Genomic DNA, 11,809 nt, shown 5'->3' with positions numbered 1-11,809 from the left:
CGCGGGGAGCGGCGCGGCGCCGGCGCAATGTGGAGGGGGAGATAAGGCCGAGCGCGGGGAAGAGGCTCACTCCCAGGGGCCCAGGGAAAATTTGCAGTTATTATGAAGGAGATGAGACAGATTAAAAGCCCTTGTGTTCGCCGCTCGGCCCCCTTTATTTAGTGGCTTCATCTCGAAGATGAAAGAAGTTGGAAATGACTTTCTCTGCTTGGCGCGGCAAGAAGCTTCATGGCACATTTCTTGACTTTATTCCTTCTTTTGTTTCTCTCTCCCCCTGCCTTTAACCCCTGAGAGGCTTTGCTGTGCGGTCATGGGCACGTAGGCCGGGAAGCAAGGGACTGCCCGGGGCCTCCCGCAGGGATCACTGGCCGCCAGACCGTGGGGGGAGGACGTCTGTGGCTTCTGGTCCCTCTGAGCGCAGCGGCTGAGCTGGTAAGGTGATGAGCTTGCCGTCCGCGGTGGGCTCAAAGAGCAGCCTGGATGAGCCATTTTCAAGGTGGGTCAGGGGCTCCCATGAGGCCCTGGGCCAGTTGCAGAGCTGCGGAGAGCCTTACTAAGCACAGGCATTCCGCAGCCGAATCACGGGGCTTCAAACCCAGACTCCACCAGACATTAGCTGAGACCTTAGGCGACTTACTTAGCTTCTCTGTGCCTCAGGTTTCTGTTGGTAAAATGGCAACGGTGATACTAATACTAATACCTTCTTTATAGTGTGGGGTAGACGTTGTCCCCAGGTTTTCATACCTTCTTGGAGCCACACCCTTTGTTAGTTCCCTTCCGCAATGACTTTTGGGCCCGGCCATGGGACTTGCTTTGGCCAATAGGATAGTTACCAATTTGATTCAAACAGAGGCTTGGAGAGGTGCTTGTGTGTGTTTCCACTTCCTCTTTTGGAATCCAGAATGTGAGAACATGCCAGGGCTTGCCTCATTGTGGGAACATGCCTGTGCTATTTATCTGGAGGCACGTGAGAGACCTGGAAGAGACTCAAGTTGTCTTGGACAAGGACATCCTCCAACACTCAGCCCCTATTAGAATGCAGATGTATTAGAAGTCCAACCAAGACCAACTCAGCCTAGCCAGATAGGCAGAACTTCCCAGCCAGCCTATGCACTTGTGAAAAATAATAAGTCGGTGTTGTTTTAAGGGACTGAATTTTCAGGTGACTTGTTATGCAGCACTACTGTGACAATACATACCTGATACACAAACTGGTGCCTAAAAGTTGAGTGTTGCCAAAACAAAACAAAACAAGAAACAAAGCCCAACCCTAAGATATGTGGCATGGGCTTAGGGCCTGGAAAGTAAATTGGGGCCAGAAAAGATGGTAAAGAAGCTACTATAGCAGGCTGGAAAAAGGGTGACTTGTATTATGGATGGTGAAACAATTGATAACCCTTTCAACTGAGATAACTTGGGAGATTGAAAAAGTATTTAATGAATCTATGTGATTGAGTAATGAGATTTATAGGTAGGGTGTTAAAAGGATGGGCTGGGTACTAAAAGAAAAAATTTAGCTAAAGCGGCAAATGGCCAGTTTTTAGAGAATTTAAAGGAAATATAAAGGGCCCAGAATTTGCTGAATTGGAAAATAGCTGTTCCTCATCTCCAGTCTCCCTAGCCAGTAAAAGCTTCTCAAAGTAACATAAGGCCTAGAATTTCTGCTTCTAGCATTAATGGAATAATAGGAACTAGATTTACTCTCCTACTTTAAACAATTACAGGAATATAAATTTCCAACACCTAAAAGGTAAAATTTGCAATGTCTGAAAAACAATTTTAAAAATTGCCAGGCACAAAGAAGCAGGAAAATTGGCCCAGAATCTAATGGAAAAAAAAAAAAAAATCAATCAACGGAAACAGACCCAGAAATGACACAAATGGCAGAATTACTGGACAAGGACATCAAACAGTTTTCACAGCTAATTTCTTCAGTTTAACAAGGTAGAAAAAAACATGAGTTTTTAAAAAGAGATATGGAAGATGTAAAAAAATTCCCAAATCTAATATTTATAAAAATACAATGTCTGATGTAATATTGATATAAAGACAGAGATCAACAGAGGTTCTGAGGGAAGGGAGAAGAAAGGACAGGTATAATATGGGCATTTTGGGGACATTGGAATTGTTCTGCATGATATTGCAATGACAGATACTAGCCATTATACATTTTGTTAAAACCTATAAAATTGTGCGGTGAAAATATGGACCATAATGTAAACTACAGATCATGGTTAGTAGCAATGCTTCAATGTGTTCATCAATTGTACAAATATACCACACTAATGAAAGATGTTGTTAATGGGGGATGTTGTTGACAGGGTGGGTATATGGGAATCCCCTATATATATATTTTTTTTTTTAAAAAGATTTATTTATTTGTTTATTTATTTCTCTCCCCTCCCCCCCCGCCCTGATTGTCTGTTTCTGTGTCTTTTTGCTGTGTCTTCTTCGTCTGCTTCTGTTGTTGTCAGCGGCACGGGAATCTGTGTTTCTTTTTGTTGTGTCATCTTGTGTCAGCTCTCCGTGTGGGCAGTGCCATTCTTAGGCAGGCTGTACTTTCCGTCCCGCTGGGCGGCTCTCCTTATGGGGTGCACTCCTTGCACGTGGGGCTCCCCTACGCGGGGGACACCCTTGCGTGGCACCGCACTCCTTGTGCGCATTAGCACTTCGCATGGGCCAGCTCCACACGGGTCAAGGAGGCCCGGGTTTGAACCGCTGACCTCCCATGTGGTAGATGGACACCCTAACCACTGGGCCAAGTCCACCTCCCCCCTATATTTTTGATGTAACATTTATGTGATCTAAAGCTTCTTTAAAAATAAAGAAAAAAATAATAAAAATATATAGCACCAAACAAATTAAGTACTTAGGTATAAAGTTAACAAAATATGTATAGGACTTATATGCAAAAAACTATAAAATACTAAAAAAAATAAAAAAGATCTAAGTAACTGGAGATGTTCCATGGTAATAAACTGAAAGAAAAAAATACAATGTTTGAGATGAAAAATACATTGGATGGGATTAGTAGAATATTAGACCCTGCAGAAGAAAAGATTAGTGACCTTGACAACACAGCAAGAGAAACTATCCAAAATAAACACAGAGAAAGAAAAATAATAAACACCCAACTTATAGCGACCTAATGTATGTGTTTGTAACTGGAGTCCAAGAAGGAGAGGGGAAGTAGAAGGAGAAATAATTACTGAAAGTTTTCCAGATTTGATGGAAAGAAAACCTTTTTTTTGGAGGTACTAGGGCCAGGGAATGAACGAACCTAGGACCTATTTGTTGGAAGCTGGCACACAACCACTGAGTCACATCAGCTCCCCTGAATAGGCTCTTTTGTTTGTTTGCTTGTGATTTGTTTTTCTGTTTTTTGGAGGCACTGGGAACCAAACCCAGGACCTCCCATATGGGAATTGCTTGAGCCACATCTGCTCCCCTGATGAAAAATTTTAAACCACAGATCCAAGAAGCTCAATGAATCCCAAGGACAATAAATGTGATGAAAATGACACCAGGATACATCATAACAAATTACTTAAAACTAATGATAAAGAGAAAATCTTAAAAGCAGCCAGAGCATAAAGACACATAATGTACAGAGGAAAAAAAATAACAATGACAGCAGATTTTTGTTTCATAAATAATGCACGCCAGAAGACAGTGGAGTAACATCTTTAAAGTACTAAAAGAAAAATACTGTCTACCTAGGATTCTCTAACTGGCAAAAGTATCTTTCAAAAATGAAGACAATATAAAGACTTTTTGAGACAAACCAAAGATGAAAGAATCATCATCAGTACACCAGAACTACAAGAAATGTTAAAGAAAATACCTCAGGCAGAAGGAAATTATACCATGTAGAGATCTGAATTTACACAAAAGAATGAAAAACACCAGAAAAGGTATGTATTTGCGAAACTATAAAATACTTTTAAAAAATCTCTTACATGATAGTTGTTTAAAGCAAAAATAATATTATTGTGGGATTTATAACATGTAGGAGTTAAAATATGACAATAACAACATAAAGGCTGGGAGAGAGGAAATGGAAGTCTTCTGTAAGCATCTTATACTAGGCATGAAGTGGCATAATACTGCTTGAAAACAGACAGAGATAAATCAAAGATATATAGTACATACCCTAAACCAACGTCCAAAAATGCAAAATAGAGATGAGTAAACAAAGGAGATAAGATGAAATCATTAAAAATACGCAATACGGGGAGCAGATGTATTAGATTGGTACAAAAGTAATTGCAGTTTTGCATTGGTGAAATTTTGCTGTTTGATATTGGCATACATTCTTAAATAAATGTGGTTATGTTATACATAATTTTAATGTGTATTTCTCATTTTATGTTTTTTTGCTAATGACTTATTACTTACTGTTTATTTTATATTTATTTTAGACTATGGAAATGATGTTAGACAAAAAGCAAATTTGAGTGATTTTCTTATTTGAGTTCAAAATGGGTTGTAAAGCAGCGGAGGCAACGTGCAATATTAACAATGTATTTGGCCCAGAAACTGCTAACAAACGTATGGTGCAGTGGTGGTTCAAGAAGTTTTGCAAAGGAGGCAAGATCCTTGAAGATGAGGAGCATGGTGGCTGACTATTGGAAGTTGACAACAACCAATTGAGAGCAATCATTGAAACTGATCCTCTTAAACTAAATGAGAAGTTGCAGAAGAACTCAATGTTGACCATTCTATGATTGTTCGGCATTTGAAGCAAATTGGAAAGGTGAAAAAGCCAAATAACTGGGCGCCTCATGAGCTGACCAAAAATTTTAGAAAACCTCGTTTTGAAGTGTCATCTTCTCTTGTTCTATGCAACAACAAACCATTTCTCGATCGGATTGTGACGTGCAATGAAAAGCAGATTTTATACGACAACTGACAATGACCAGTTCAGTGGTTGGACTGAGAAGAAGGTCCAAAGAATTTCCTAGAACCAAACTTGCACCAAAAAGAAAAAAGAAAAAAAAAAAGGCCATGGCCACTGTTTGGTGGTCTGCTGCTGGTCTGATCCCACTACAGCTTTCTGAATCCTGGCGATACCATTACATCTGAGAAGTATGCTCAGCAAATCAATGAGATGCACTGAAACTGCAACGCCTGCAGCCGGCATTGGTCAACAGAAAGGGCCCAATTCTTCTCCATTACAATGCCCCACTGCACCTCGCACAACTAGTGCTTCAAAAGTTGACCGCATAAGGCTAAGAAGTTTTGCCTCATCCGCCATATTCACCTGACCTCTCGCCAACCGACTACCACTTCTTCAAGCATCTTGGCAGCTTTTTGCAGGGAAACTGCTTCCAAACGCTTTCCAAGAGTTTGTTGAATCCTGAAGCATGGGTTTTTACGCTACAGGAAGAAACAAATTTATTTTTTTGTTTCCTTTGTGTTGATTGTAATGGTTCCTATTTTGATTAATAAAGGTGTATTTGAGCCTAGTTATAATGATTTAAAATTCGTGATCTGAAACTGCAATTCCTTTTGCACCAACCTAGCTCAAGCTGTTGAGCACCTGGCTTCCACATGGGAGGTCCAGGATTAGGTTCCTGGTGCCTCCTAAAGAAAAACAAACAGACAGACAGACAAGCAGCAGACAACGAGCAAAAACAATGAGCAGACAATGAATGTAAACAATGAGCAAAAACAACAAGCAAAAACAACAGTAAACTGATGAGGCAGCATTCTCAGGGAAGTAAAATAAAACCTTAGAAAAATTACTGTCTCCAAAAGAAAGCAGAAAAAGAGGGAAAAGGAAATAAAGAACAGATGGGACAATCAGAAAATAAATAGTATGATGGTAGATTAAAACCTAACCATATAAATAATCACATTAAATGCAAAGTTCTAAACAACCTATTTAAAAGAGATTGTTAGAATAGATTAAAAAAAGGCAAAATCTAGTCATATACTGTCTACAAGAAACCCACTTGAAATGTAATGGCAAAAGTAATTTAAAAGTAAAAGGATGGAAAAGATATTCCATGCTGTGGAAGGTTGAATAATAGCTCTCAAAGACGTCCAGGTCCTAGTCCCTGGAGCTTGTGAACCTTACACTATATGGTAAAAGAGACTTTACAGGCATGATTATCTTAAAGCTCTTGACATGGGGAGATTTTCCTGGATTATCAGGGGGGGTTTAACTGCACAAGCTTTGGACTCAGATAGAGCTGGGTTTCGGTCTTGGCACCATCACTTACTAGTTGTTCCTCATTGACAAAATGGGAATTACAGAACACTGGCCTCCTGGAATCTGTGAATATGTTAACTTACCTGGAAGGAACATGCAGGTTAAGATCTTGAGATGGAGAGATTACCCAGGTGAACCCTTTCTAATCACACAAGTCTTTAAAAACAGAGAACCTTTCCCAGCAGTAGTCAGAGAGAGACGTAAGGACAAAGGAAGGGTCTGAGAGAGGCAACAGTGGTGGCTTTGAAGATGCTGAAAGGGGCCACGAGCCAAGGAATGCAGGTGGCCACTGGAAGTTGGAAGTCACGGAAACGGATTCTCCCCTTGAGCCTCCAGAGGAACAAAGCCCCGCCGACACCCTGATTTTAATCCTCTGCGACTCCGGAACTATAAGACAATAAATATAGAGGGGGGAGGGGCCAAAAAAAAAGATAATAAATATATTTTGCTTTAAGTCACTAAGTCTGTAGTAATTTGTTACAGCAGCAATAGAAAACTAATACATGAACCTTGGTCAAAACAGTTATTGAGAGAATTAAATGAAATAATAATGTTAAAGACTTGAGTATAATGTCTGGCCCATAATAAATCTTCAAGAAATGTTACCTCAACAAAACTCCAAATTCAACTGGGCTGAGGAGGGTGAGGACCTGAGAGGATCAGGCAGAGCCCCCTTATTGTCTCCGACATGGGGTGCTCCACAGAAGTTCTGCTTCTCTTACCACTCTTACCACTGCAGCCAAGGAGTGCTGGCATGCCCCTACCCCCAATCCCTGCTTCCAGAGAATGTTCCTGTAAAGGAAAAACGAATATACCAGGTGTGCTGGGACCAGGGAGGAGTCAAGTTGCAGGGAGTCACCTCATTTTCCAAGTACATGCTGACGCTTTTTGCCCTCCTTGGGACACTACTTTTATCAGTGACATTTCTCCAATGGCTGCTAGGTGTTGACTGATGGAAAAAATTCTGGAAAGAGTCCAGGAGGACTTGGATCAATCAGTTCAGAGAAGATCTGAGGCAAGAAAATGGCAAATGGAAAAGAATTGTGGAGATGAGAGGATGAGGAATTCATTCCTTTGTCAAAGGTTTACTGAGCACCCTATGATGTGCTGGGCACTGTGCGAGGTGCTGGGGGATGCGAAGGTAGAAGGACAGACAATGTAAGTTATGGGACTTATATTCTAGTAGGAGGTGACAGAATATAAACAAGTAAACACCAAATAGACAAGGTAATGTTGGCTTATGAAAAGCACCATAATGGAAATAAACAAGGCGAGGAGATAAAAAAGTACTTTAGATCATATTAGGAAGGTGGGGAGGTGACATTTTAGCTAAGTCCTCAAGGATGATAGATCAACTTCCTCACCCTCCAAAACCCTGTAGACAGGTATTCTTGGAAGCAGGTCAGCATATGCTAAGGCCCTGGGGATTGCGGGGAGAGTTGGACAAGCTGGTACTGTGAACATGGGAAGATGGTCAAGATGAAACTGAGAGGTAGGAAGGGACCAGAGCACATCTGGCTGTGCAGGTCATCGCGAGGAGTTTAGGTTGATTACAAGTGCAGGGACTCTAACAAATCAACAGCAGAAATTTATTTTATTTTTAAAAATAGTTTTGTGGGGAGAAAAAAGGAGAAATCTATTATTTCCTTCCATGTGCAGATCCTTTTTCAGCTGGGGATTTCCTCATTCAACTAAGAGCTTCACTCTAATGGTTGATTGAGGGAAACTTCTGCTTGCTAAACTCTCTCCCTCTAGGTAACTACTAATGTTTGAGGACACTTATTTTGAGGCGGGTTCTATGCTAAATTCTTTACATTCGTTATTTCATTTACTCTCCACCAAAGAGATAGTAAGGATTATTATTGTCTCCATTTTACAGATGAGGAAATGGGAGTTCAAAGAAGTTAAGCAGGTAGATCTAGTCCCAGCTAGTGAGTTTTGGAGCTTCACCCACTGCTTCCCTCGCTCTTCCACACACCTCCCCCCTGACCTCTTGCAGTCTGTTCAGAACTCTATCATAAGCAATTTCCTCAGTCACTAAATTTGATGGCCCTTCCTTAGAACTGCTCATCTCCAATTTTCCTTTTGGTCCTCTTCTTCTTAAAACTCTGCTCTCTGGGAGCAGATGAGGCTCAAGCACTTAAGCCCCCACCTCCTACATGGGAGGTCCCAGTGCCTCCTAAAGAAGACAAACGAGCAAAGAGCAGGCAATGAGCAGACATCAAGCAGACAATGAGCAAAAACAACAAGCAGACAACAAACAAAAGTTTCTGCATTTAGTAACAAATACTTAAAAAAAAAATCTACAATCGTTCCTGGGCACCTACCACTGCAAAGCACCAGGCCAGGCACTGGTGCCTCTATAATGAATAAGACAGGGTTTCTGGGGCTAAGGAGTAGGCTTCATGTTTGCTCACACGGCTGTATCTCCTGAACTTTGCACTGGGTCGGGCATGTTGTAGGTGCTTAGTAAATATGTTGAAAAAGTGATTTATTTGGGAAGGTAAATATGCACATAACTGGCTCTAATTCAAGGCTGAATGAAGAAAGTGCTGTTATAAAGTGCTGGGACAGGCTGGAAGAACACAGAAGAGGAGTCAAGAGAATGAGAAAGAACAGGGAAGGCTTCCTGGAGTTGACATTGGCATTGAGCCTTTCAATCACCCCAAATCCCAGGGGTGTCCAAGAAATGGCAAGTGCTCAAGCATGTGGCAAGAAGTAATGGAAGATGGGTGAAGTGACATGATATAAATTGTGTTTTAGGAGGCTCACACTGGTGCCAGTATAGAGAATGGCTTATTTGGGAAGAGACTGGAGGCAGGAAGACCAATATGGAGGCTACTGCATCATCAGGAAGAGAAGTTAACTGCCAAAAGGAGGCCAAAGGCAGGGCAAAAGTGAAGAGGCAGGATGGATGCAAGAATACTGGAGAAGTAGAATCCATGAGGCTTGACATTTAACTAGGATGCAGGAAATAAGCATGACTTTGAAGCTTCTCACCTATGTAACTGCATAGTGGTGATTTCCTAAAGGGAATAATGGAGAAGGGGTGGATTTGATAGGGACTGAGCTTTGTTTCAATATCTTAAACTGGAGATGCTGGTGGAGTAAACAGGTGGAAATATCTAGCAGAAAGCTGGGGGAAAAAGCTGGGTTTCAAGAAATTTGGGAACTTTCAGTGCTGATACCACAGGAGCTGATGTGGTTTGCCAGAAGGAACTTCCCTGAAGCACAAAAGACGTCTGTGAACATCTGTTGAACATTCCCATTTGTCATGTGGGAATCACAAATTCAGCATGTCCAAAACAGTATTTAGTCTTCCCCAGAAACCTGTTTCTCTTCCTGACTTCTCTAATTGGATAAATGACACCAAGCATTCTCTCAGTCATTTTGGCTCAAAACCTTAGTCATCTTTGTCCCTGAACTCTGAAAATCCATAAATACAACAGGTAGGAGATAAAGCCATTTATAATGGAAATAAATTATACACTGTGTAGTTTATCATTTTGATCATATTCCTGTACAAACTAAGATTTAATTTCTTTTATACACAGATAGCCATACTCTACATTTTTTAGAATCACTTTTTTTATTGAAGCATAACAATCATAGAGAACGTAAAACAATCATAAATCAATGATTTTTTGTGTCATTAAATCTTCTTCCACAAGTTCAATTTAAAAAGGCTATAAGGTATTCTATCCCATAGATGTACTGTACAGTAGCATAATTTTGTTAACTAACACTTGTAATAAGATTTCTGACTTTCTAGTGTTTTCATTTCTCTCTACACAATGTGCAGAGATGAACCTACTCGTATTTAACATTTTTGTATTCATTGCCAATTTTTACTTAGAATAAAATTCCTAGAAGCACAATTGTGGGGTCAAAAGGCATTAGATTTAATTTTAGAATAGTTTACAGAAAAATTGCAAAGATATTGCAGTTTATATTTATCCCACACCCAGTTTCCCCTATTATTTACATCTTATATTAGTATGGTACATTTGTCACATTTAATAAACTATTATTATTAACAAAGTCCATACTTTATTCAACTGTCTTTAGTTTTTACCTGTCCTTTACTTCAGGATCTCATTCAAACCGCATAACATTTTTCATGTCTTCTTAGGTTCCTCTTGGCTACCACTGGCACAGCCTTCCCTCGTTTTTGATGACTTTTGATAGTTTTGAGGAGTACTGGTCGTTATGTAGACTCTGTCAATTGTAATTGGTCTGGTTTTTTTTGTTTTTTGTTTTTTTCTTTATTATTCTTCTTCTGATCAGACTGGGGTTATGGTTTTGGGGAGGAAAGTACCACAGAGATAAAGTGTCATTCTCAACATATTCTATCAAGGACACATATTACCAACGGGACTTCCCACGTTTGATGTTAGCCTTCATCACCCGGTTGAATCAGTGTTTGTCAGGTCTCTCCATTGTGAAGTACTCGTTTTTTGCCTCCTTTTCATACTGTGCCATTTGGAAAAAGTAACTACGCACAGCCCACAGTGAAAGGGTTAATAGGCTCCACCTCTGAGGTTGAAGAGGCTGTTATCTTGTATTCGGAATTCTGCCTGGAAGACTTCTTTGTTATCCCTCACTTATTCATCATTTATTTGTGACAGTATGGATGCATAAATATTCCTCTTATACTTGGGGTTATAATCCAATACCACTTTATTATTTTATTGCTCAAGCCATGCCCTGAATAACTCACCGCAAAGCAACTGCGGTCAAAGCTTGAACCAACTCTCATAGTTAAGAATGAGGCTTCATTTCCCCCAACTTTACACTTTACACACGCTTTGTAATAGAAGGCCAGCAAGTAAGGGCGAGGCCAAAGACTCTCCCCATTGCCCAATTTACTGAAATAAGAAGCCAGCTCCGATGCCCGGCCTCAGGGCGGAAATGGGCGCGGTCGCAGGACGGAAGCGCTGTGCCGTGGGCGGGCCCTTTCGTATAGTCAGCCCCGCCCACTCCGCTACTGCCCCGCCCCTCCGGCCTAGACCGGAAATGAGGTCAGAGAGGGAAACCCCGGCGGGGAGACTCAGCCCAAAAAGCGGTGGCCGTCGGAGGTGGCTGTGGCAGCCGGTGAGGGCAAGAAGTGGATGAAAGGGTTGGCGTCTAGGGGGCCCGCGCCAGCGTGGATCTAGGCTCTGGGCCGCGGCTGAGCAGTTAGGGGCGCCTTGGGGCCGCGGCAGCCGGTGGGAGGGGCGGTGGCGGCCGGGCCTTGCCTTTCAGGGCCCTTGCCCCATCCCGGGCTGTGAGGGTCGGGCTGTCTCCGGGGCGACAGTCCCCTCTTCTCCTCTCAGGGTTCTTTAGGGCTGGCGACAGCGTGAGGGCTTGGTGTCCAGAGCTGTGGTCCTCGTTGCCCTCGGGGACGGGCCGGGGCGTGAGGGATAACCCCACTTAACTCGCTTTTCCTCGTGTATGTGGCCATGTTGCGATCCCCCAAGAGGGGGGTTGTTCAGCCAACAGGGCTTGTATTTTTTGGCAACTCGTGCCCTAGAAGTGTTGACTTCTTACTCCTGGTGAGCCTAGATGAGTTGCCTCCTGCCTTCATTCCCCCTCACCTACCCTGCGCCTGCC

At 42.0% G+C, this 11,809-nt stretch overlaps 1 protein-coding gene across 7 annotated transcripts in view; it reads left to right on the top strand.

Annotated features, from left to right (window-relative positions):
- Window positions 1–11,211: 11,211 nt before the first annotated feature.
- GPATCH2L (G-patch domain containing 2 like) overlaps window positions 11,212–11,809 on the top strand; it is a 52,388-nt gene continuing 51,790 nt past the window's right edge. For 5 of the 7 annotated variants that reach the window (XM_071213771.1, XM_058292999.2, XM_071213772.1 and 2 more), the window contains exon 1: window positions 11,216–11,311. The gene's annotated coding sequence lies outside the window, so the exon portion shown is untranslated. Of the gene's footprint in view, window positions 11,312–11,809 lie in introns of all 7 variants that reach the window. The other 2 variants (XM_004453572.4, XM_004453573.4) reach the window with 1 other exon arrangement.

The sequence above is a fragment of the Dasypus novemcinctus genome, chromosome 3, assembly GCF_030445035.2.
Source record: "Dasypus novemcinctus isolate mDasNov1 chromosome 3, mDasNov1.1.hap2, whole genome shotgun sequence".
Lineage (NCBI taxonomy): Eukaryota > Metazoa > Chordata > Mammalia > Cingulata > Dasypodidae > Dasypus > Dasypus novemcinctus.
This window is presented reverse-complemented; position numbering and strand designations above follow the sequence as displayed.